Source organism: Streptopelia decaocto (assembly GCF_964273445.1).
Source record: "Streptopelia decaocto genome assembly, chromosome: 1".
NCBI lineage: Eukaryota > Metazoa > Chordata > Aves > Columbiformes > Columbidae > Streptopelia > Streptopelia decaocto.
In genome coordinates this window covers 167,059,781-167,084,870 of record NC_138663.1, presented here as the reverse complement: position 1 = coordinate 167,084,870, position 25,090 = coordinate 167,059,781, and positions in this window count along the sequence as shown.

Here is a 25,090-nt window from a genome sequence, read left to right as displayed (position 1 = left end):
GAAGGAGTTACTCAGAAGTGCTTTTGGTCAGCCTGGTATGATGACAACACACTATGCCCAGATATGCAAGTGCAGTACCTGTATTGGGAGAAATAGTTAATCAAAAACATACCACATAGGTGGGGAAAGTATCTACATATAATCTTTATCTCTAATGATTTGCAACAAGCCATTTTCCCATGTCTTTTCAATTGCTTATGTTTTCTTATTGCAGGTTATGTTTGCAAACTGTAACATTTACAGTTTCTGGGCATGTTCAGTCATCTTATTTAAAATATTAAAAATATATGCTATTTACAATATCTTTTTTTCCTCCTCCTCTCCTCTCCTCTCCTCTCCTCTCCTCTCCTCTCCTCTCCTCTCCTCTCCTCTCCTCTCCTCTCCTCTCCTCTCCTCTCCTCTCCTCTCCTCTCCTCTCCTCTCCTCTCCTCTCCTCTCCTCTCCTCTCCTCTCCTCTCCTCTCCTCTCCTCTCCTCTCCTCTCCTCTCCTCTCCTCTCCTCTCCTCTCCTCTCCTCCCTCTTTGCCTCACGTTACCTTCCTAAGAATACAAAACACACCTATTTCTTCAAAACTACAATTTCATGCAGAACTATCTGTATTCATAGATATGAGGTGTAATGATCCTGAGAGATCTGATTGCAGGTGTGGAGTTCAAATAAAAGACCCTTTAAATTATTGCTTTGAAAATAACCATCAAAATAATGTCTGTTACATTTGCTCAACTCATGAACCAAAACTGAAGCAGATTAAAAGCATTATTAGCAAAAATGACCAGCAGACACTGCTTTGGAGTGCATAAAGTGCAAGAATTTTAAACGAAGCCTAACACAAGGCTAGCTTTATTGGGAGGGGGTCTGGGTGGTATATTAGCCTTTCCACATTCACTTCATACATCACATATTCCTACAGATCTTTCCTTCCCTCCCTCCAGGGTTTACTCTTTCTCCCACTACCCTTTTCTTCCTCTTCCCCACCTCCTCTGCCATTTATGGATTTTGATTGACAAGAATTAAATGGCACACAGCCAGCCTTTAAAGCTGCAGCTGAGGCTGGCATTCCTTCTACGTAGACATACAGGGATATCTCAAAACACACCATTCTGTGATAAATCAGCTTCCCAGCTGCTGGTATATGACATGACTGGATAATGCTATTTATTTGTTTTGACCCAAAAGCTGCTTTTGCTAAGACTGTGTTTTCCTTTCCACTGCTCCCATCTCCCTCCTGCTTTTCACTTATGTAGGTGCATGTCAGCCAGGGTGGCCTTTGGTCTTCCTGGCACATTGGCCTTCGTTGTCCTGGCATCTCCTGTGGGCAGAGGCAGCTGTGGCACAGAGCAGCTGGTTGCATCTGGGGCTGCAGCCCTGTGAGCAGCCAGCACAGCTCTGCCCTCCTGCTGCAGGTTCCAAATAACCCTCGCTGAAGTGCACAGGAGTTACTTGCATCCCTCTGAGAGGAAACAGGGCCAAACATCTCTAAAATGACCAGAGAGAGTCCTGTACATTTCCAAACACTGTAAGCAGATAGGCACAGCGGGGAGAAACAGTATTGTGCATGTGGTACAAATGGAGCACCACTATTGTTCCGAGGTCATAACAACTACTGAACAGTTTGTTCATTTAAACAAACAAACAAAAAATAACAAACAAACAAAATCCCAAACAAAACCCCACGAATTTTAAGATTTTTTTTTTCTTCTTTGCAAAGGCCAGGTTTACTTTTACAGCAGATTTGGGTCTTGTCAGCAGACTTTCTTAGATTTATGGGTGGGCTTTTGGAGGTAGCACTAACAGTGCTGATGAAGCTTAGAAGAAAAGCCAGATTAATAATTCTACTAATAATTGTTGCTTTACTAAAGAAACGTACTGATTTCACACATTTTTAAACCACTTTTGTCATCTGTCATACAATAAGTAAATCCCTACGAAGTAATTAAATATACATCCTATGCAATGAAGTGCAGTCTAATGTTTTCAAATCCACTCCCATCTCAGTGAGAATTTGGGAGATGGAAGTAGTGTACAGAGTATTTCCTTTGGTTCTTTAAAAGGTTTCTTTGGTTTCCCAGGTAAACACAGACACACTTTCAGGACACATAAGCCTGTCAGTAAATTTACGACTTAACAAATTCCTGTAAGTTTAAATTTTGCTCACAGGTTTTTTAATTAAGTCATCTGTCTTAAAAGAATGCTTAGTGAGATCAGTTTGGTAGAGAGCTAAGACAGGGATTCTTTAAAAAGGACTCATCTAGTAAATATTTTGGGTCATACCTTTCAGGTATTCTGCCATAGGTTTTTACAAAATGCCGTATTCACTGAGTCGTGCAGCCTGGAATTGCACCACAACTTCAGGAAAGGAACCTTCGATGAATGGGAATTCACTGGCAGGAAAGTTCTGCTCCAGTCCAGTGACAAATCTACTCCACACATTAGGGAGGCTGGGACTGTATCTTTGATACTTGCACAGAAGAATTCACATTGCAGAAGTGGCACAACTCAAAGCATCTAGAAGTTCATTAAGAAAATCCAAGCCCACTAGAAGCCAGGGGAATCCAGCCAGGTTTTACTATCATCTTCAGATTGGTGAGAATGCTATCCTACATGTCTTAACTGCACTCAAGAGTACTCTGTAAATTACTGTCAATCTTTTTCAAAAGACTAAAGGTAGATATATTTTTGTCTTGGTTTTGTAAACAGTGGGGAGACATGTGGCTCATGACTTCACCGTACATGTGTCACATTCATCAAAAGCAGCATCTGGGTTTAAATGGTCAGGAAGAAAATCAAATCTGCTGTCAGAGCCTGGAGGTCCTTGCAAGAGCTTATGGAAATCAAATGAATTTTATTGAACACCCATTTCAAATAATCTATTCATTTTGCAAATTTCTGTTTTAAAATCAACACACAGCTGGAGGGCCAGATTCGTTGGTATGCTTTGGCTGTGCTGCACTGCTTTGGTGATGTAAAACATCTGCAAACGCACTAGCTGGGCTTGTTTGGGTTGGCTCCCTGTCGGGTCTACAGCTGCTTCACATTGTCAGAGCAGTGCAGAAAGTCAAAGTATGCTGGTGTATCCATTCTCACAGGTGTAAGGAACAGGAGAGTACACAAGATGGTTTAAGATCAGAGCCACTGGCAGTAAACAAACTTTATTTCTAACGGGAAAAATATAGTTATGTAAGGGCTATGTAAGGAAAAATTGTTGTATGTAATTTTAGGAAAGGGAAATCAAGGAGTAAAACTTCTCTGGAGCATTTTTTTCCTATTTTAGATACAATCACAGGCATGCTTCCCTGTATACTGGGATGCTCTCTGCTGCTACATAGTGAGTTTAAAGCAAAAATGATGGATCATGATGGGAATTAGCATCAGTGTGTGTTAATGGTGTTACATTTAACTTGACTGCCTCTTAGAGCATTTTATAAGAAATTTCAATATCTCTGTTGTTCTCAGGAATGTCTTGGTAGTAGGTTTGTATGTTTTATGAATGGAGGCATGCAGAACAAATGTCTGCTGACAGCCAAGACCAGAAGGTGAATATGGGGAAAAGTCACATGCCATTCCATGGCAGAGAACAAACACGTTGGTACATGCATTAAAAATGAAATAGTAGTGCACCGTATGGATATATATTTTTAATTTAAATGTGAACACGTTTCAAACTGCAGCATACTCTGCCTGACTTTCTTTTTATGTTAGGTAGCTGCTGCTTCATAAATAGCTCCTGACCTTACTAAAATTTAGTTGCAGTCTTTTCATTGCAGGCACTAGGTCACTCATTGTTAATGAGTATATTAGATAATAGATGTTAACTCCAGCACATTGCAGCATTTCAGCAGAGTGCATTCCCCAGCAATGAACACAAAGTGTCACTGTGACCACATACTAATAATTCGAAGAAATATAGAAACTTTTGCCTAATTTTGAATTTATTTACTTGTCATGTGTGTGCTCATTTGGAACTTCTAGCATTAATTATCTTTGCTCCAAGTTGCGGCAGTCTGGAGTTCTAATTATCTTCATTTTTACAATTCATATCTCTGAGGTCTTAGTGTACTTTGGAGCTGAACTCTGGGCTGTACATAATCAAGGCAGAAAAGAGATAGGTGGCAATATTGTACATTTCAATTGCCTTGTCCGACGTGCCCCTTTTTGTGGAGTAATGAACACTGGAGAAACAAATTGGTCTGTCAGAGTCAATAACAACCCAATGCCCTGAGCCGCTGGTCACTAATGCTTCCTGTACTTAATCAATGTGCTGCCAGAGATGTTCTGTTCAAAACAGTTAAAGATGAGCAGCAGCAGATTTGACAGCAGGACTGGGAGCATGAGTGAGAGTGTCCAGAGGGTTGGAGTTTCTAACAAAGAGCGGAGCAAAAGAAAAAAAAAAAAAAAAAAGGAAAAAAAAAAACCCAAACAAACAAACAAACCCCAACAAAACTAACAAAACTACGAAGTGCTTAAAGGAAAACCCTGCAAAGAAACAAAGACTCCCACTGTGTCCTGTTGGTAGAGAAGGCAGAGGAGTCCAGTCCTTTCCTCTAAAATGATTGATTAAAATAAGTAAGAAGAAGATGATTTCTACAAGACACATTGCAGGAAAAAGGACACTTTAGATCTCCACAATTATACTGAAACCATTAGAATAATCAACATGAGAGGTAAGAAGTCGAGAAGAATCAAATTTTTACCTCCATTTGTGACCAGAAAGCCTGAATTACCAAAAGTGATTGGTGCTGGTAATAAAGTTCGATCTAGCAAATCATTATTTTAAGCAAACTGTGTAAGTAAACTGAAACAAATATGGAAAGTTTTGTAATAACAGAGCTTTTGAATCACATCCATAAGTAGCTTTTGAAACAATTAAGTGAATGAACAGAAAACAATATCTAAGCAAGAAAATAATAAATGGTGATTTATGCCTGACACATTATATTGATACTAATTCAGTGGATCTTATTGGCATAAATCCAGACAGCTGAAGGGTGCCTAGGGGTATGCACTCAGGAAAAACAGAAGAATAAATAACTGAAATACTATAGCTCTTCTTACTTAAAATTAGAACTCAAAAAAGTAACTTACACCTTTGTGTTAAGGTCCAGAAATGGTCAGAGAAGACTATCAAGAAAGTTAATTTCCACTCTGCATCTTGCATGAACAGCATGTTGGGGGCTTCCAGATCTTTCAGCAAAATGACAGCTTGTTCCTAGGAGGTGGAAAGTCTCTTTGGACAAGCTATATTTCGAGTTGCTTAACTGAAAGTGGAAAAAATAAAGTTATAAAACTGTGATAGACCAGTCCTTGTCTTGAAAACCTAGCAACAATGGGAAACAAAAAGGCGTGGAACATGTAAATCTTGAACTGGGAACCTCATTAAGATATTCAAGGTGGCATTGAGCTAACTAACTTTATCAGTCTGAAGGTCATTGTTTCTAGTCTATACTAGAGAATTTATCCACTCAAGAGTTGGTTGAAAGAAACAGGCATTTCCAAAGGTTAGTTCATCCCTGGTAATTTGTATAGGTATTGTAGGATGGAAGGTGCTTATCTTTCTCAGCTGAGAACCATAACTAGGTCAGCTGGATCCCACCTTCTCTGAATATTCAGGGAGTTCCTCTTAGACTTAGTCTAGTTTAAATTTGATTTAGTGTTTTTGCCTTCTTTCTTATCAGATTGATTTTATTGATATGGATGACAGTTGCTGTTAATTTTCAGAAAAGGACTCGTGCTTCCCAAAGCAAAGAATGAAGATAACGAGAGCTTGGATAAATAATCCTTTGTATACTGATTTATTTATTTTTTTTTTTAACTAGGAAACAATGTTTATGAGCAGTTTGTTTAATTGGAGCAGGACTGGAAGAGTGCATGAGAGGATTAGCTCCATGGGGTCACAGAGTTTGACAGATGTTTTATTTAGCCTATTAAAATAAAATGTTGGGACAATAACAGATTCTAAAATTACTCACTTAAGACAGTTTTTCTTCCAACAAATGTAAAACATAGGAATATAGAAGTTTTTGCAAAAGATTTAGAAATTTAGTTCTAAATGTATCCCTTTTTAAAAAAGAAATGAAAAAGAAATGTGTACTTTTAACAGTCATTCCTTAGGCATGCTCATTGTTAGTCAGTTTGATAAACAAAAAATAAATGCTCCAAATTAACCCTGGAAATTAGGACATACTAAGGCCAAACTCTTCTTCATGCTGGAGGATCACAGAGTTATTCACAATTATTATGCCAACTTACGTACCTGTGAACAAACATTAAAATCCAATTCTTTCATCAGCTGTGCAAGAGCAGCAGCTACAACTGACACAACTGACAGAACGAACTGTTGAAGATTCCCAGGATAGAGAATGAAATTAAGGAAACAGTATTTGTGTTGGAAAGCGGGAAAGCCTATGCCCCCAATGGATTTGCTGTAGAATTCTTAAATACATTTGAAAGTGAAATAATATCAGGCTTGCAGGACTATGTCACCAAGCTTTTGAGAGAGGATCGCTCCCAGACTCCCATAGGGAAGCAACCATCTTTCTCCTTCTCAAAACAGATTATGATCCTCTGCAGGGGATATCCTTTCGATAATTAAGGTTACAATCACAGTCCCATTTTACGGCTGATTTCGATCTTCCATACGAAACTTCCATATGACTGCTCAATAAAGTCACACAAAGTAACCAAAGAATCTACTCCAGTCTTACATAAATATACATTAATATCTCATATTTCTAGCCACAATTATAAAACCACACATTTGCAGTTTTTTCTGCCACAAATGGGTAATAGAAATTTATCTTAAACTGTCTAAAACCACTGTTCTTAAGAGCTATCTTATATTATCAGATACCACCCCACAAAAAAAGAATGAGCAAGGATATTTTGGATTAGTTTAACTTTTAAAAAGTATCCCCTTCAAATTGAAAAAAAAAAAAAAGAGATGTTATATTTAGGCAGACTAAACGTTTCCTCACTAGCTTGAGCAACAATAATGGAAAGATAGAATGTCACACTCTGTATTAACTTGGGTAAAAAAGAGCAGTGAGCAGAACTGTTTACAATATACAGTAGTTGTTCTCAGCCATTTCAAAAATTAAACAGAACAATATGTTCCATTATTGTGCCCCAAAATTATTGTCTCTTGATAAAGAAAGAACAATGTTTAGAAGTTTCTTTCTTATAATTACGGACTGCACCTCAGGCTGACAAACCTCATATACAATCCCATCTTCACATAAGTCAATGGATCTGCCTTGTACTTTTGGCAACTATAAAAAAAAGAGTACAGGACCTCACATCTTTCTCTTATTAAGAAGAATTTACTGGTGCCATAGAAACACATGTGTGAATAGGAAAGATTTTTGAGAATTTACCTGAGACAACGCACATGGCATAATGTCCTCAAGCCTTTTAAAGCAGGCCAGAGACTATCTATCTCCTCTTTGTCCACTTATTAACAGCCCTCTTCTCCCTGAGGCCCTTGGAGGCAACCTCTATTAATTGTGGAATGATTTTGACATGATGACTCTCAAGGATTTTTGTAATGAAAGAATATTTAGGCCCTTTGAGAGATTAGCAAAATATAAGCCATACACCAAAACAACACGTTTATAGATATTTACAAATAAGACATTATCTGTGGGAGATAAATTGAAGAATTTTTGTACCCCTGAGTTCATTCCCTTCAAATACTAGCTTTTAATTATGGATAAAGACCATGAAAAGAATCTGCACTTGATATCCTTTTAGGCTGAATAAATTCAGGGGAGATAAAAGCTAAGATCAAGTGCAAAAGCGATCTGGATCAAGAATTCTCTGATGAAGAATGGATTGAGATATGTAATCAAACAAAAACAATCTCCATTAGTGTAAGACACCAAATGTTTATATTTAATGTTATTCATAGAATATGTATGACTACAGAAAGTATGCACAAAGTAAATAGTGACAGTGATGATATATGTACAAAATGTGATTTTGAAAAGCAGTCTCAGCATGTGTGATAGGACTCAAAGCTCTCAGCAACTCTCACACAAGGTTGCAGAATTTCTATACATTTATAAGTTTGTTAACATTAACTTATCTCACCATCTATCTGACCTCTTTTTAGACAGATGCAAAGTCAAGTTTGTGGACACCACATTGCCTGCTGCTAGGGCATTTATTATGAAGTGTATACCAGATGTCATTGTCTCCATTTGGGGAGGAGAGGGTAGTCAAAGCTGACAGAAACATCTCATCTGGAAAAAAATAACTGATGAAGAAACTAGTATACTCCCTAAAATACACTGATGAAAATAATGAAATATTAGAATAATTAGCCCAGAATAAAAATAGAGAAGCTGATTTATGAAGGACTACATTACCATCCATGCCTATAATGAGAAAAGTACCAGTCAAATAAAATAAACATGTGTATATTTTAAGTGTGCTTTGTTGTGAAAATACTTTTAGATCCAGCTCTACAGCTTTTCTGCATACAAAACTCCATTTGCTTATTTGCACCTAAAAAAAAAGTCTTGGTCTTCTTTGTTCCAGACATGCAGAAGTAATGACAAGAAGTGAGGGATGTGGTTTAATTTGTCTGTGACTTTATTAACTGAACTCACCTGGGAATCATTCAGCAATAACATACACAGTGCAGGTCATCATTTCTTCTTCACTTGTTTCCACGTATTTGGGGAGAGCTGTCACTCATATCTGGGACCCACTGCCCTCCTCTGCAAAGAAGGTTAAGAGGCTGCAGAGTGGGTGCTGCCTATTTGCTGCAAGAGCCTCTTTTACCTCTTTATCAAGCGGCTGCTCTTTGATTTGCTTCTGGCTCTGGTTTATCAAGGAAGCAGAAGCCTTGGGCAACAAACACAAACACTGGTCACCTGCCACCAGGAAGCACCAGCTGGATTCCCTGTCCAGGCTCCCAGGTAGCTAATCATTCTCACATCAGTCAGAAACATATGTGATCAGGTAAAGCCCTCTCTCCTGGACAGCTTATGTATTCCATACATTGCTATTTTCTTTCAGTAGTGCGTAAGAGCCATTCCCACCCCTGAACACATCTAACCTCTTCACAGCTCATGGGTCTTTGGCTTTTGCTCATCTGTTCAGACCTCTTGGCCTGACAGCACACCTCCCCTGCCACTCATACAAACATCCTCACTCACACCACTACCTTTCAACTTCTTTCTCCCTTTCCCTATCCCTTTTTATACAAAGTGCACTGGAAACAGCTTCTGGCTACAAACTTCCTTTCAGGGGAATCCTATTGAACTGGTTAATGGATTATCCAACGTTCAAGACCCACCTCCCATCACTTAATTTGTCTTTAATAATAAATAAGTTCTAGCCAGGAATGAGGAGTCTGCTGTATCCCCAGCTGTCTTAGTCAATGCTTGAAATCTTGCCAGTTCATTAAGAATGAGCAGAGATACCTGCTCTGTCTCTAAACTGCATAAGGTAGTTGAAGGATGGGAGTGCAGGAAGAGCAAAGTCTCTGTGTTTCTTTCAGTGGCAGCTCTCCCAGCCAGCAGTTGAGTTGTACGTGTTGGGTTGTATATGTTCTTAAACCTACCTTTTCTGGAAATAAAAATAGGCTATTTACTAGAAAGACTGGCATTAACAAAGGAGTAACTCCTAGATCATATTAACCCAGTATTTCATAGGGAAAGGATTAACAACGCTCATTTAAACCCCAGGTCACGGGTCTGTAACATGGACTCTTCGTGGAAAATTTTTGACCTCTGCTGCCTGAACACTTGATTCCCAGGTTACCAGGTGCTGCCTGAGGCCTCAGCCACAGCTGCACTGGCATCCCACTTCTTTACATTTTAGTGCTCAGCTTTGACAGAGAGCTTAACTGGATCATTTTCTTCTTGCAGGGATCAGTTCATATGTCCAACCATAGTTGTCTATTATCATTTGAGATGTTCCTGCTGCTCCAGAAAGGCAAAGGACTTCTTGTGAATTCTAAGAGGATTTACCCAATACCCTGGGTGTCTCAAATAACTCTATAGGCAGCTGAATCAAGGCTTTGCTGTCAGCCAGCCCTTAAACTTTAATGACATTTGCATTATCTTCTACTCCTTTGTGTGGATCTTCATCATTGTTTTATACAACTGCAACTTGGTTTCTCCAAGAGTGTATTTATCAAGATTTGGATAAGTTTCTGTCCATTTCTCCAGTAATATTATTGTGAAAAGCATCTTTTGCTTCATCCCCTGCTCACAGAAAGATAACCTGTCACATATGTGGATGTACATCTAGCTATACGATCATTTCATGTAAGAAAAGGTGTCTCAGTGATCTCTGTCCCCTGTCTCTATGTTTTTTTTTAAGCTGGATCTTAGATACTGAAGCAATAACATTGTACTATCAGAGCTGACTTTTGCTACTTTCACCTCAGTTTCTTGTGCCATTGCCTCCTCAGCTGCCATGGGGCAGATTATGGTCAATCCCAGCATGGAGACTACAAGGTGTGTTTCTGCCTTTCCCAATGCATTCAGGGAAAGGGTAAAAAGAGCCCCATTAATTTCTGCATTAGCTTCCTTTTGTCTTTGTGTGTGTAAAGTATTTCCTTCATCTGTTCCAGACCTGTTATTATTCCTGCACCCAGTTTCCTTCATGATTACCTTCTGTCTCTGAGCAGAGTGAGCAAAGGAAAATGCTCAGCTGACACCTCAGCCATGTTGCTTCAGTTCCTGTGTGCCCATTTCCAAGGAAATTTCTACTGAATTTCCTCTTTGAGTCCTGCTGCTATTGGGCCACAGCCAGCAATTCCCTTACTGCAAACCCACAGGGGGTTTCAATCAGCTACCCAGCTTATCTTGTGGGGGACCCTGAAGCTTGATGCAAGAAATGTTTGCAACCATATGCAGTTAGCAGGTTCTTCTGCTGCCTCCTTGTAGCTATATTTGCTTTCTTTCAGGTGCCATGAGCACACCGTTTTTTAATCCTCTTCTCCACCTCCCTTTTCTGTTCCCTCAGCCAGACCTCAGCTCAGGCAGCAGATCCCTTTCTTTCCAGTTTTTCAGACAAACCCTTTCCCTCCACACCACTTTTGCTCCCACTGAAGCTGACTGGAGATTGGCCATTTATCCAAGCCAACAGGGAATGTGAAACCTAAGAGCAAAGCCTAATGAAGCTTGGAGAGAACAACCATGTTGTGCTTAATTGCATTCAGGATTTTTCAAGCATTTTCCCTCCATAACTCACATTGCAACAGTGAATTCATTGGAGGTATGCTCTGCTGACTGATGTACCAGTTACGAGTTACACGTAGGTTTCCATCTAGTGCTGCCCTCTGACCTGGACATTTGTGAGAGAGAGAAGAGACGCATGTTGGTTTAACAACAGCCAGTTTCAAAGCTCATTGAAATGGGAAACTTTCTAGACATGTCTGAGGAGTTTGAATGAAGTCCCAGAGCAGACATTTACAATTGACATAGCTTTGCTCACAATTTACTCTACTTCTTAGTAGGGGCTTGAGATCTTTTTTTTTTTTTTTTTTTCCCTGAAAGATTGTGCAGGGAAGGTGGTTTTCTTTCTCCTCTGAGATCTTTATCTGTGTAACTTAGAGATTGGCTAGAAATCTGCCAGCACAAAAAATACAACTAAAATGCTACACTCGTCTATCAAAAATACTAGAGTCCTCTGAAGAAATGCTTGGGGGCTGTCAATATCTATTTATGTTGGAGATGCCCATGGCATTCATAATGTATCATAAATAAGAACAGTCATTCCAAAACACTATAATAAAATGCTCACAACTTAAAAGTAAATACTATGCAAAATTATCTGCTGCATTATTATTCCCATGCAAAGATATTTGTAATTGGTACCATTATGAGAAAGCCTTTATTAAATATATAATGGCTTTTAATAAGCTGACCCTCCAAATACAAAATGTTTGTGTTGATCTACTTGAATGGTTTTGCTGGGAAATAAAAGTCTTGAGAACTCGTTTCCAAAGGATGATAAATAGGAGGCAGCTACCGTCTTTTTTATTGTTGTTGTTTTAAAATAATGCTTAATTTCTGTAACATGAATTAAACAGATAAAGCTGACAGCAGCTGCTCCCCACTGAAACACTTCATAGTTACTTAACAAAATGTAGGTCATAACATTGCAGTGCTGTAAAACACGGTTGTAGAAATGTGGACATGTTCTGATGACAAATTTGCCTTTAAATCTTCTTTGCTAATATTTATAGGCATGAAATCTTAAAGCACCTTTAATGTGCCTATAATCCTGCCCATTTGACAGCTTTTACATAATTTTCTAGGGAAAGGTGACCCGATCATCCCAGGCTGTTGACAATGCAGCTGAAATGGCCCTCCAATAAATGAAGCAGGATTATCCAGACACTATGGCAAACAACAGCTCATAATATGCATCAAGAAATTTCCATAGCACATTGGATCTTTGTCTTCGATGACACATGGATCATGATGGGATTTCAAGAACACATTTCCCTAGACAATTGATAAGTTTTAATGTAAAAGTATAGCATAAAATCTCCCTTCAGATGGATTCTGGTTTCCATATTAGAGAGAAATTTCTTTTGACCTGGAAAACTGCAGATATAGTTTTAAGCTGAATTATCATGTTAAATTATAGTGCTTAATGTAGCTGTGTTCCCTGACACTTTGAATACGTTTATGAGTTTCTTCAGCTAAAATTATAAAACATTACAAGAAAAAAAAATTGCTGTGGTAAAAGTCACTACGGACAATAAACAATTCTTGGTGAAGTCTATGATAAAACTATACAGAAGTTTTGCTAAACCTCTTCTGCTTCTCTATAAAAAAAAACTTATACAGAATGCTAGCTATATGCCTCCTAGGTTTACAGGATAATGTCAAGAAAAGGTTTTGATGCCTGCTGCTAATTCATATCAAAAGTATCATCTGCTATAAATTTAGTTTATATTGAGGTAATTATCAGTGACACAGCCAGATTGTATTAATACTTCTGCACCTCTTGCCTATCCTGGGTACTTCACAATTTGAATGCCACAAAATATCAATACTGATGCTTCATGGCATCATGCCAGAGCAGCCTGGGGACAAGCAAGGTAGAAATAGTTGACAGGTTTTTTTTTCAAGTGTAGAGTTTATTTGGTCTCATAAGACATTTATGAGGTCAGTTGGATGTCATTTAAAATACCAGGAGAGAAACATATTTAAACTACACACCATGTCCCACTAGGAACACTGAACACTGTGAACAAATACTAGAAAGGCATTGTGAGTGCTGTATAGATAAGAAAGACAAAAAAGACTGGGCTAAGGGTGACAAGAAAGGGATCTTCCCCAGAGTAATAGCTGTCCCTTTGCCACTGTCACAAAAAGAAATTAGACAAAATGAAAACCAAAAACATCCACACAGAAAAAAAAAAAAGCTTTGAAATGAGCAAACATTAATTTTCACTTAAAATAAGCTTTGTACAGATTATATAGATGCTTACCCAAGGGCATAACAGAGGACTAAGACAATGAAGCACCTAGGAAATCTTCTTGGCATCTATTTTCCAGGCTGTTCCTTGGTATGGGAATAGCAACAATCAGTGATTAAATGGAAACATTAAAACAACAGAATATGCCTGTACTGAGCAATGACATAATTAGACAACCAGTTATTAGATGAGAACGTTCTGTCACTAACTTGATGTTTGTCCTCACAGAAAAGTATTTTATTCTTCTGTGCCTCAGTTTCTTAATCTGTTAAAAATTAAGGTGAGTGGTACTTAAGTTCACTGTGAGTACTTTGACAATTTAGGTTTTTATAAGAGGTTGGATGAGCCAAAAAAATATAATAATTACAATAAATGCTTAACACTTATTGTTATAAAAAGGCACAAGTCAAATACTGTTGTCAAATTGTTGCTGGTGATTTTGGTAATAAATAAATGAGCTACACTGACCTAGTAATGTAATGGTGATTTTCTAAGCTATGGTAAAATCTTGATACCAAAGACATTGCTGATGGGATGATCTTCTCAAAACCATTATGAAAACTGAGTTTTCATCATAAACCACATTTAATGAATTTTCCTTTCATTCTCTCACATACACTAGTCACATTTAGAAAAAAATTACAATGAATCATAATACATTCAGAAATCCTAAGAGTTCTTTATAGGCTAATAATCTAAACTTTATTTCTCTGTGGGAGTGGATAGTGTTAAAAGAGCACAGAGAAGTACCAAAATCTACTTGTTACATTATCTGGGTTGCTATCACATTTGTTCGTGGTTTGGACAAATTCTGTATTATCATTTCCACAAAGTCCACAGAAAAATAAAGACTTCCCAGATATAATTCTTGTCCAGATTCATATGTAGTAGAGCTCTTTATATATTGCCTTCTGTGTCCCTTACAACTTAAAGTGGCGTTAAAATAATTGTAATGATAAACTAAGATGTATTTCAGGGTCCTGGCAATCATTCAATCCATCCCAAAAATTCCTTGTTACGCTTTTACCTTTTCATTATTGTTACTCAACAGCCATCTATTTTGCCAAGCAGTACAGAAAAGAGGGACACCAACCAGCTCATACTGTCGTATAAGAAAATAGACTTTCGTTTTTTTGTTTGTTTTGCTTTTAATAATGGGTGTAAAGTAGAAAATATTCAAACAAGCTAATAGATCGTCAGTCTCACCTTTTGCACCGAGACCAAGAATTGCAGCTGTTTTGAGAAATCATTGACATTATGTTTCAGTTACTTCATTCCTATAGTAAAGTGGTTTAGACACTGCTTCAGGAGATCTGGAAATCCAGAATGATTTTAGTGTTGAGGTGTTTAGGTGGAAAGACTCTCTAGCATTGACAAAAGAAGGGAATTCAGAGTTTGGAGCACAGGACTGTATTTCTGTTCTGTGTTTGTAGAGCCCCAGAAGAATGTACCCGTTGACTGGATTTATCTTTCCTAAACTAGACACCTTTACAAGTTAGATCACTCATGTAAGCTCACCACTCTAGGCTTCTTCTACACTCCACAAAAGGAAACAGGCATATCTGGAGGATACTTCATGAAATCCATTTTGATGCTCATGCTATGGCAAGATGAATTCCACTCTGACCACCAAGCACAGGCTGTAACCGTGCCAAGGTACAGGCTGCTTCAGTCACGAATGTCCACAGTACCACTCGCAAGAGAGCTCTGGTCCTTGACCATCCCTACCGTGCAGAGACGCTGCTGTAATGGAAAAACTGCAGTCCTGAAAGTGCTGAGATCAGACTCCAGTGTGTTGGTAGATTTTATAGCAGCAGGCCCTCTGAGCAATCAGGAGATGATATTTTTTTTGATTGTGTTAATAAGAACACTTTATTCTTTGAAGCTGCCTAAGATTTGTTGGTAGGACAGAATGGAATTTACCGAGACTCCAAGGCTACCATCTCTAATCTTGAAAAAAGGGATGATATCACATATTTATTTAATAGCCCTTTCATCACTTTAGTGATGATACTGTGAAACAAAAAGGCTAGAGAAGACGTCGCAGTGCAAAAATAATTATAATTAGGAATTGAGGGGTAGTAAATAAATCATCTTCTATATTGCTTTCTTCTTTTCTCTTTCATTTTTGGTATATTTTCACACACTGGTTCCAGGATTCATTTGCATTCCAAGTATTCTTATTAAAGCAGCACCATTTATTCTACAATACATACAAGAATTTCTATTTTTAAAATTCTATTTCAAGGCATGAGCTTGGCATACAAAGTCAAATCCCAGGAGTAAGCCCTCTCTTTTTCCTCTAAAAAATAATAGAAAAAAAAAAAAACCACCACAATCTGAACAGTTTTAGGTTACATGAGGGGAAAAACTGATGATGGTACTTTCATCCATATCCTCCCATTTTCTTCCGCATTCTGCAACAGAGCATCTGCACAAATGAAAATGAAATTAAATAATAAATATGAAAGTTTCCTATATTTTTCCTATAATTTTAGACATTTTAATTATAAATATATGTATATATCAATGAACGTAAGAAAATTCAGTATATCCAATGTAATAATTACTTCTACTGTGTAAACCTCTTGCATACATGCAACCTGACCTGGTATATCATGACAGTGCCAATGAAACCATGATAGTCTATTCAACAAAAGTTCTGCATGCTGGAAAGAAATTTTATCCATTTATGTTCAGAAAGGTTGCTCTTTGTAGCAGTAAGGTTTATAACAGCCTAAATACATTTCTACCAAATAGGAACTGCATTAATAAAGAAATGCACATTCCAATTTACTTGTTTGAATATTGCAAGTGAAGTTCCATGTGAAGTTAGAAACTTATGTTGTTTTCAAGTATTTAAGTTAATTTTAAACTTCTTTTTACAGTCTGGACTAATTTTATGAGAAATGTATTACATAAATTTCCTTGGAATATAGCGATTTAATCAGGTATATAATCACCCACACAATCAGCAAAGGAGGAGCAGGCAAGCAGAAGTTGTCACTATTTGTGCTACAAAAGTAAGAGAGAATCCCAAAGTGCCCATAGAGATTCAGCTGTCTGTGATAGCTGGTACTGTTATTCCACCTTTATAGACAGATAAATCCACATGCAAGAGCTAACTTCATTAGCAGCTGCAGAACAAAAATATATTTAGATGTTCATTGGGCCCACACTACCACAATATCCAAGTAATACTTCATAAATAAGAAGAAACACTTTTCCCAGAAAGCTGTAAAACTGGAAGTATTTTCTTCTAAAACAATAAAAGAATTGGGCAACTGGAGTTCGAAGAGATTAAGAACCTCCATTTCTGAGGTACTGACTATCTTCCATTCACATTCGCTTCATCTCATTTTTGGTCCTCAGCAGTTTTTTAGGTTAGATCCTATCAAACGAGTTGTCCCAGATTGTCATGAAGGTGTCTGACAAAGTTTGAATGATAAGCCAGATTTGCACAGTTCTAGCTGAATGATTTAGTAGAAGAGCATTTGTCACTATGCAAAGGAGGAAAAAAGACTTTGAAGTTATTTGCAGAAAGAACCTCATATATTACCATGAAACACCACACATAATGGCATGTGTGTGAGTGAAAAATTGTATTTCAAAATGGATAATTATTCTTCAAATTTTTATCAGGCTGATTCCTAAAAATATTAAAGTTCACTTCCACTTACCATATTTTGGTTTACTTAGGAAAAAAAAAAGGATGGAGCTGAACTCTATTTTGACCCAAGTGCCCAAATGTACATTGAACTGCAGAGACTATTTAATAGGTCCTGAGTTTAACTGTATGACAATTTTCCACTGTCAATACAAATGTATCTACATATGAGATATTATTTTCATATTTTAAATATTTTCTTCATGAAAAAAGTGAAATCTGTTTTATTTTATATTCGGGTGATGATCTGCATCTAATTTTATTACACTTAAAATAAACCTGAGAAATTGTCCTTCAAAGCATAAACGTGGATGAAAATTAAATGCAAATAAGAGGCTATATTGATTTATGGTGTGCACAATTTTCCTGGGGTTTTAGTAATATTTTTATTCATTCATAATTAAGCATAAATTATTTTCTTTTAAAAGGTAGTGTAGTCCCAACCAGTTTGTAGCAGCATAGGAGACTACTGTGATTTTGCTCTTTTGCCTTTAACATTATATTTTTCTTACACTTCTATTTCTTTAACACAGGAAAGATGTAAATACAGACAAAGCCTATTTAGCAATTAATTATTACATTTATATTCACTTTCAGTTCAGTGCAGGTCACCTGCCCTGTGTGTTTAACTAAGGTGTCATTATTACTGTGACTTTTAAATCTGAGAAAGCAGTGTCTGATTCAGACTGCAGACAGTCTAGGATGGCTGAGTTTTGTTTGTGCAGTAAAAATACAGAAGTGATGCAGAACTCATCATTTTTTTGGTGGAATACAACTGGGGGATTGGTCTGGCCTACCTACAGGGTTGGCATCTGCCATTGTGCTGGTTGCCACAGCCTCCCTTCAGAATTAATGAGAAAAATAGTCATTTTGTGGGAGAAATTGTTTAAGCAGAGATAGGCACCCACCTCAGGAAGGGTCATATCATGACCCATATCAACTGACTGTGTTGAGAAGACCTCCCTGGGCTACTTCCAGTCAGAGAAATGTTCCTTTCTAGGAGCACAGGTTAGATACTGAGATTACTTCTCTCACAAGGAGAAGATCTGGTCATCTTAGAGAGAAGTCAAAAAGGATCTTTCAAGGTTGGCATGAACCCAGAGGCAAAAATCATGGCCTCTCCATCAAACTTCTTTACCAGGCAGCAGTTGTGGCAGTGCCTACACTCCAGACACACTCCTTGGGGTGCCCTGTGCTCCTGCTACCTGGGCCGTGCAGACTGCACAGGTCCATGCAGCTTGGTTCTTCTTGGGGCAACTGGAGGAGCCCACAGGGACATGTCATGTTGTAGCATGGTTCTGCCCCACAATGCAGGCAACTTCAAATGTAGCCCCTGGTGGGTTTTGGCTGTACAAGAGAGAGTCCCAAGTTGTAGAGGAGCCTAGGTACTTTTAACACAGCTCAGTCTCAAACAGAATTAATAGACCAGAATTTTGCTACAACTAGTTCTATTAGGTGTGAACCTCTGAGTAATCAGAAGACCTTACTGTTCCGTACTTTATTTAATCCGAAGCACTGAAAAGACTGAGCACTCACTTTTTCCCCTTAATTTTTCCTTAATTTCCAACTAACACATACAGGAATAGCATCCTAAATCCTGACCTGTGAGTTTGTGAGATTGTCACTTCTAGGGGATTCTCAAAATCAGTGGTGTGGCTAAGACCAAGATGCTGCTGTACAGTCGAAAAGTCTGTTAACTCAGATCAAAGGATATTTCTAACTTTAACTACATGTCATAGCCTTGCTGTAGGTTAGTTAGTAAAGCAGCCACCTCAGATTTCGGAAAATGCAGGAAACTGTTTAAACAAATTGCTTTTGAAATGTGGTCTCAGCTGAATGGCAGCAGAAACAGTCATGAGAAACCCCTTGTACCCAGTACCAGATCCTGACTCCTTCTCCTTACATCTCTTTTCACACACACTTGGAATTTATATTCCCAGCGGATATAGTAACCTGCTCTTTTAGGAGATACTGGAAATTACATTAGTAGTTTAAAGTTACCATTGAGCCTCCCTTTAGAGTCAGCAGAGACAGAAAACACCAACCTATCTACCTGCCTTCCATAACCATGCTGGTATGGGATGGATCACACTCTGGTTATGCCTCTCCCTCTGCTGATTAGAAAGTGAGACTTGGAGAACAGTTGAAGTGAGAGCCCTGACTTTTACTTGGCTAATTTTCAGTAAGTAAAATCCCACTCTCGCTTTAATTATGTTCCTAGTTGTGGGGAAAAAAAAAAAATTGAAAGAAAAGTGAAAAGGTAATTCTGATGTAAACAGGATCAAGTCTTCATGCTATAAAGTTAATACCCAGATGCAGCAAGAGCAGTAAAAGTTTGGAGCACTGCAGCTGAATGTGCTAACTCCATATTTAGTGCTAGAAGTTTTAATCTTAACTTGTTAAAACAGTGCAAAGCTGATTATAATGGCCATAAAGCTGACAAGCATGGGACAATTTTCTTTTCAAGGAATACAAGAAAATTTTTTACTACAATTCCATTCACTTGAATGACATCAAAACATCTGAGGTTACCCGTTTTTCAACAATTTAAAAAATATCAGAAATATCCATAAATCATATACTGCAAGTATTGTTACTGTTAACCTTAGGGAGACACCTTTATTTCTTTCATTTGCCTCCTAATGTGTGCCTTTTCCTATAACCTGCAACAATATTTTTTTTCCTACAAACTGAACTATATCCTCCAACTCATTTGGATCCTTTCATAAAGCCCACAAGTCAACTATACAGCTGAGCATGAATTTGCTTTCTGGTGTTCTGCTCTCCTTTGCTTGAACCTAATCTTTTCTTTTCTATTGTATTTGCCTGACTTAAACTGTAACCTTTCGGGAGCAATAAGCATCTTCTTATGCCTTTGCAAAGCATGCGTGGATTATACCGACAGCAGAATTCTGCATTCTGAGTTCAAGAATATGTTGTTGAGAATGTGGTTTTTTAGTGAGGCATAAAACAGTTTTAAGCAATGTCATTCAGGAAATGAAGACAAAATGGCTGTTGAAGTTATTTGGTACAAAGATCGAATTCTCAACAATAAAATATTACCTGTGATTGCCTATAAAAAGTGGAAATGTTTGGGGACATAGGAACAAAGCACAGGCCCCAAATACTCTCTTGTTCTCTTTTCAGCCTCCTGGGATTTGGGCAGTATGAGACTTCAAAGGGGGATAAGTGGCTTATCTAATCAAAGATAAGAGTGTGAAGGAAAGACTGTGAAATGTCCAATCCGCTCCTCAAGAATGCATTATGATAAAGTGAAGTCAAGGAAAAAAATTAAAAGGAATAAACGTGGTCAGCAAGAAACTTCAGATAAATAATAATAACACAGTTAGGAGAGAAGAACTAGACATAATTGCTGTATTAGTGCACTGCTAATGAAGCTGGAATTAAACAAGGTGCAATAGATCTATTTGTTGCCCATTGGCTCCTGCAGGCTTGAGATAGTAATATGGAAAAACATTGAAGATAGAGGAAAATTTAATGAAAGTATACTGACCTGCCAAATCAGCAGTAATATTGTAATCTTTTTTCATATAAGGAAGTGTAGGTAATGTGACATTACCTTAACATTAATGAGAGTATTACAGTGGTCATCATATAAGAACACACTTTTGCATATTTAAGTGTTGTTTTGTTGTGGGGTTTTTTGGTTGGTTGGTTGGTTGGTTGATTTGTTTGTTTTTTGGTTTGAGGGTGTTTTTTTTGTTTTTTTTTTCCTGATTTAGTGTTTGTGTTTGTTTCTTCGTGTTGACTAAGAATATTTTCCTGGATACGGAGTATGAGCAAAAATAGTGTCAATCAATATTCTGGTAATGTCAGAATTATTATTTTACCTCTGCAAGACATAAAAAAAATGTTCTGTTTTTGGATTCATCTATAAAACTTCATTAAAGCTAAGAAATGAACCAAAGAATTTGACCAAAAATACTGTGTGTAGGCTGGTTTATTTTTTATCATTCAAACTATAATTTTTCCTCTCTCCGTCCTTCTTCCCTTGCCCCCTTCTTTAAAAAAAAAAAAAAAAAAAAAAAAATCCTTTTCCCATGGCTGCTAAGCATGTGGTTAAAAGGGAGAAAAATAATATTCACTAACTGATTTTCATTTAGTGCACCAGGAGGCTTAAGCCACTTTGTGTGCAGATTTCCAGTTTCAATTAGTATGGGTTTGCAGACATCAGATGATGTGAAAAATTATCTCATTTGAATCGCATGAAACCAAACCACTAAGACATTGCTGATGAGGGAAACAGTGGTCTCATCTTTCCTGTGGTGTGCCATCTCTATTAGACTTTGTAAACTGCGGCAGTTTGAAATCTTTAACCAGCCATTACTAATAAGCATATGTTAATTGTAGCAGAGATCATAAGCAGGTCAATTAGGAGGCAAAGACTGGAACAGAATGAAACATTCAGCTGGAGGGAGAATTCAGGGCAGGTGTCGGCCAGCATGCGCTGCCCTGGCAGGAGCTCTAAGCATCTTGGGTAGAGCTCATTTAACGTTTTGATTTGCTGAATTTGCATTTCAGATTTCCATTCCTAATAGACAATATAGTCAGTCTTTGTTAATGAGGACTCTGATTACATGTGCCATTATAATTGGGAATTAGCAGGCCAGCCTTGTTTTGGAGATTAAATCCAAAGTAAATTGGATTAAAGACAATGCTGCTGAAATCCCTTTCTTTGTGTTTTCTCAAGCCAAAGGTGAGGAAGACTTCATTTGTTTTGTACATATGGCTCTTACCTTGATTAGTGTGTCTTGTGGTTTATTTATACTTTTTGAACATAGTGTCTGTTAGTGGTTCCAATACTAAAAGCAGGTAAGAAATTGCTGTGTTTACTTAAATGATCCTGAAAAGGTGCCTAGCTTTATTGTTCCACACTAATGAACAGAATACAGAATTAAGAGCACTCTGAAACATTTTTTTTTTTTTAAGTAAATGTCTCTAAGTTTTCATCTGCCCAGGGTATGTTCTTGTATTAAACATGGATTTTAACTTTTGGTACAAGTTTATCCTACCTCCATTTACACCAGTTTGACTTTGTTGACTTCAGAGGATTTACTCTAGTCTTAAAAAAACCAGATTAATTCATTATATAGTTCTATAGGTAGATATTTAGGCATGTTTTCAGTTAATTTAGAAAAAGGAAAGTAGAATGGTTTCTTTCTATTTGATCTCAGGTATTAGCAGAACAAGACAAGTTTTGTCATTGACTAGGTTTTCTGTGTGATAGCTTTTTGGTAGCTTCAGTCATATTCAGTTGTAGATCATCTTTCATGCATCTTATTCTGTGGCTCATTCACGTAAGTAAAATATAGTTCAAATTCCTTCAAAATTACAAAATAATTTAGGTTTATAATCTAGTTATATTTCAGCATTTTCCATTATAACTTCACAGAGCAAATTTTTTTTCCTGTAATTAAAAACTGACAATAAGTTTGCTCTGCAACTGTGTGAAAAACAGCCCAGCAAATAAAGGACAGCATATTTCATGTCATTACCATTACATCTTATATCCGACAAGAAGAAGCAGCTGTTCATGTAAAGGTCATCAAAAGCAGAAAGCAGAAAACAAAAAAAGAACCACTAAACTAAATCTAGTGAATCAGCAATGTTCTAGCTCTTTCAGAAAACTAAGGAATGTCAACCCAGTGGTTTTGGGTTTTCATAGCAGTAAACAGTATTTATTTGCCAATTTCATAATTATCTTAAAATAGCTCTGGTTTTGCCTGTTACTTCCTTTGGACAAACTCCTAACTGGAGTAAGCGAGGTGTGCTCCTTGCTCTGTTAACTCAACAACTATTTGGGCATGCATGCAATAGGTATCCAAGTTGTATTAGTCTATGAGACGTTTTGAGCATTCTCATTGCCTTTCTATTGCTTCTTAGTAATCAGACTGAAAAACAAGCATGTTAAAGCAAAATATAAAGAACTATTATTTGTTGTTATTGGATTTTGTTTGGTTTTGGTTTTAGTTCACTGTCAAGTTTACAGAAGAGTGGGACACATTAGTCGTGCAAGAAAAACAGATTTGTTGTAGTCTGAGCATAGAAGACATTTCCAGGCTGTTGCATGTGAACTGTCCAGCATAAGTAAGAAGTTTTTTGGCAGCCTAAGTTTCAGAGCAGAGCAAAATAATGAAATTTATACCTCTGCTCTCTTTGCTATGTGTGAGTTGCTTGGATCAGAAAATGTTATTTATCCCAGGAAAGATATTGTGAATCATAACAATGTGCAAATAATCAGCTCTATATGTGCCACACATTCTGAACATACTTATTTAGTACTTACTTCATCTTGTACATCAAGTAAATATTCTTCTTACAACCTTGACTGATTTCTGACTATTATGGATTTTATGAAAATACATTTCTCCATCACTTCTGTTTATTTGAAGGAGAGAAAGGGTAGGTGAAACTGCACAAGAAAATTTGTGCAAGGAAATACCAGTGACCAGAGTTACACTGTGCTGGTTATGTTCAGTGCTGGCATCATGGTGTTACTACCCCTGCATTGTCGGTGTCAGTCTCCCGCAGCATGTTTTGAATACTAAGTTCTGCTCTCTCAGTGCTACCATGAAAATAGATTTAGCCATTAAACTGATGACAGGTAAAAGATTGGACAAATTAAAGTCATTTGTTTATGTTTGGCCATACATATCATGTACACAAATTCACATTTGAATATGGCTTTGTGTAGAAGTTTTCATGTGTAGAGACAAAACATGCAATTAAGAGTAGGGATTTTAAAAGAGAGATTTAAAATATGAACCATAGAAATGTCTAATATTTGTAACACATAAGACATAATTTCTTGAAAGTAAAAATGTTGACACTGTGGCAAAAGGCGCCTATAAAATAGTCCTCACTGAAAAGGAGTGAATATATAGAATACTCTGGAAAACAAAGGGATTGTGGTAGGACAAAAAAAGCCTCATATTTGGTTTCTACTGCCAGGGCTGCAGCAAAACCTACTGCCAGAGCTAAGTACATATTAATTATTATTGCACAGCAACTTTAAAAAGGCTTGTGTAATTAACCTCAAAGTCTCCCTCAGCTGATTTTTTTCCTCTAAGCAGGAGCTTTGTCATGAAGTTCAGCAAATGGTAGATGATTCAACATCATTTTCACAGTGTAAGAGCCTTTGAACCTTAACTGTGAGAGAACTGCTGTCACAAGATTGTTATTCTTTATGATCTCTATTTTCTGTCTTTTGTTTTCAAGGGCCTTTTTAGCTAAACAGTCCCCAATCATGTAGGAATGCACAGGTTCCAGCCCAAATAATTGGCAAGTTAAGGTAGCAGTGTTTCTCAAAACATGACTCTAGTCATTCTGCTGAGAAAAGCACCTGCATTACTATCCTTATAGATCCTAATCTGTGTGTGTATGAGAGCGCTTTCTAGCATTTAGAAAAGATATAACTTTTGACAGAGATCTCAACATTTAATTAGAGACAAAACTTAAGACAGACAGATACTTGGAAAATCAGACCGTATGAATATAAGGTTTTCTTTTGTGTTATTCCACTTACTGAGACACAGTTCACTATTACAACAGTCATTTCTCCTTCAGAGCTTCTCCTTTCTGTTCATTGATTTTTTATTGTTTGGGTTAGATGTGCATGGACGTGACAAGAATATAAGTGTGAATATAAGTATGATATGATGTGGTGGTGGGCTCTAAGGTCTAGAAACAAAGAGAGAAGAGAGATAAAGTTGAACTAAGGGAAACAGACCAAATGAACAAAGAAGACTAGGAGAAAGTTGCAAGAAGGTTGAGATGAAGGATATCTCTGAATGACTGATATCAGTGTGTGCAAGTGGCACTTTTCCTTTGTGGTGTTGCTGCCTGTACTGGTTTTGGCCATGATAGAGTTAATGCTGCTTTAAGATCTAAAGACAGGGGAGGAGGTAAAGAAATTGGGAGAGGCTGTTAGACCTCACAGTCCCCCTGGCTTCTGT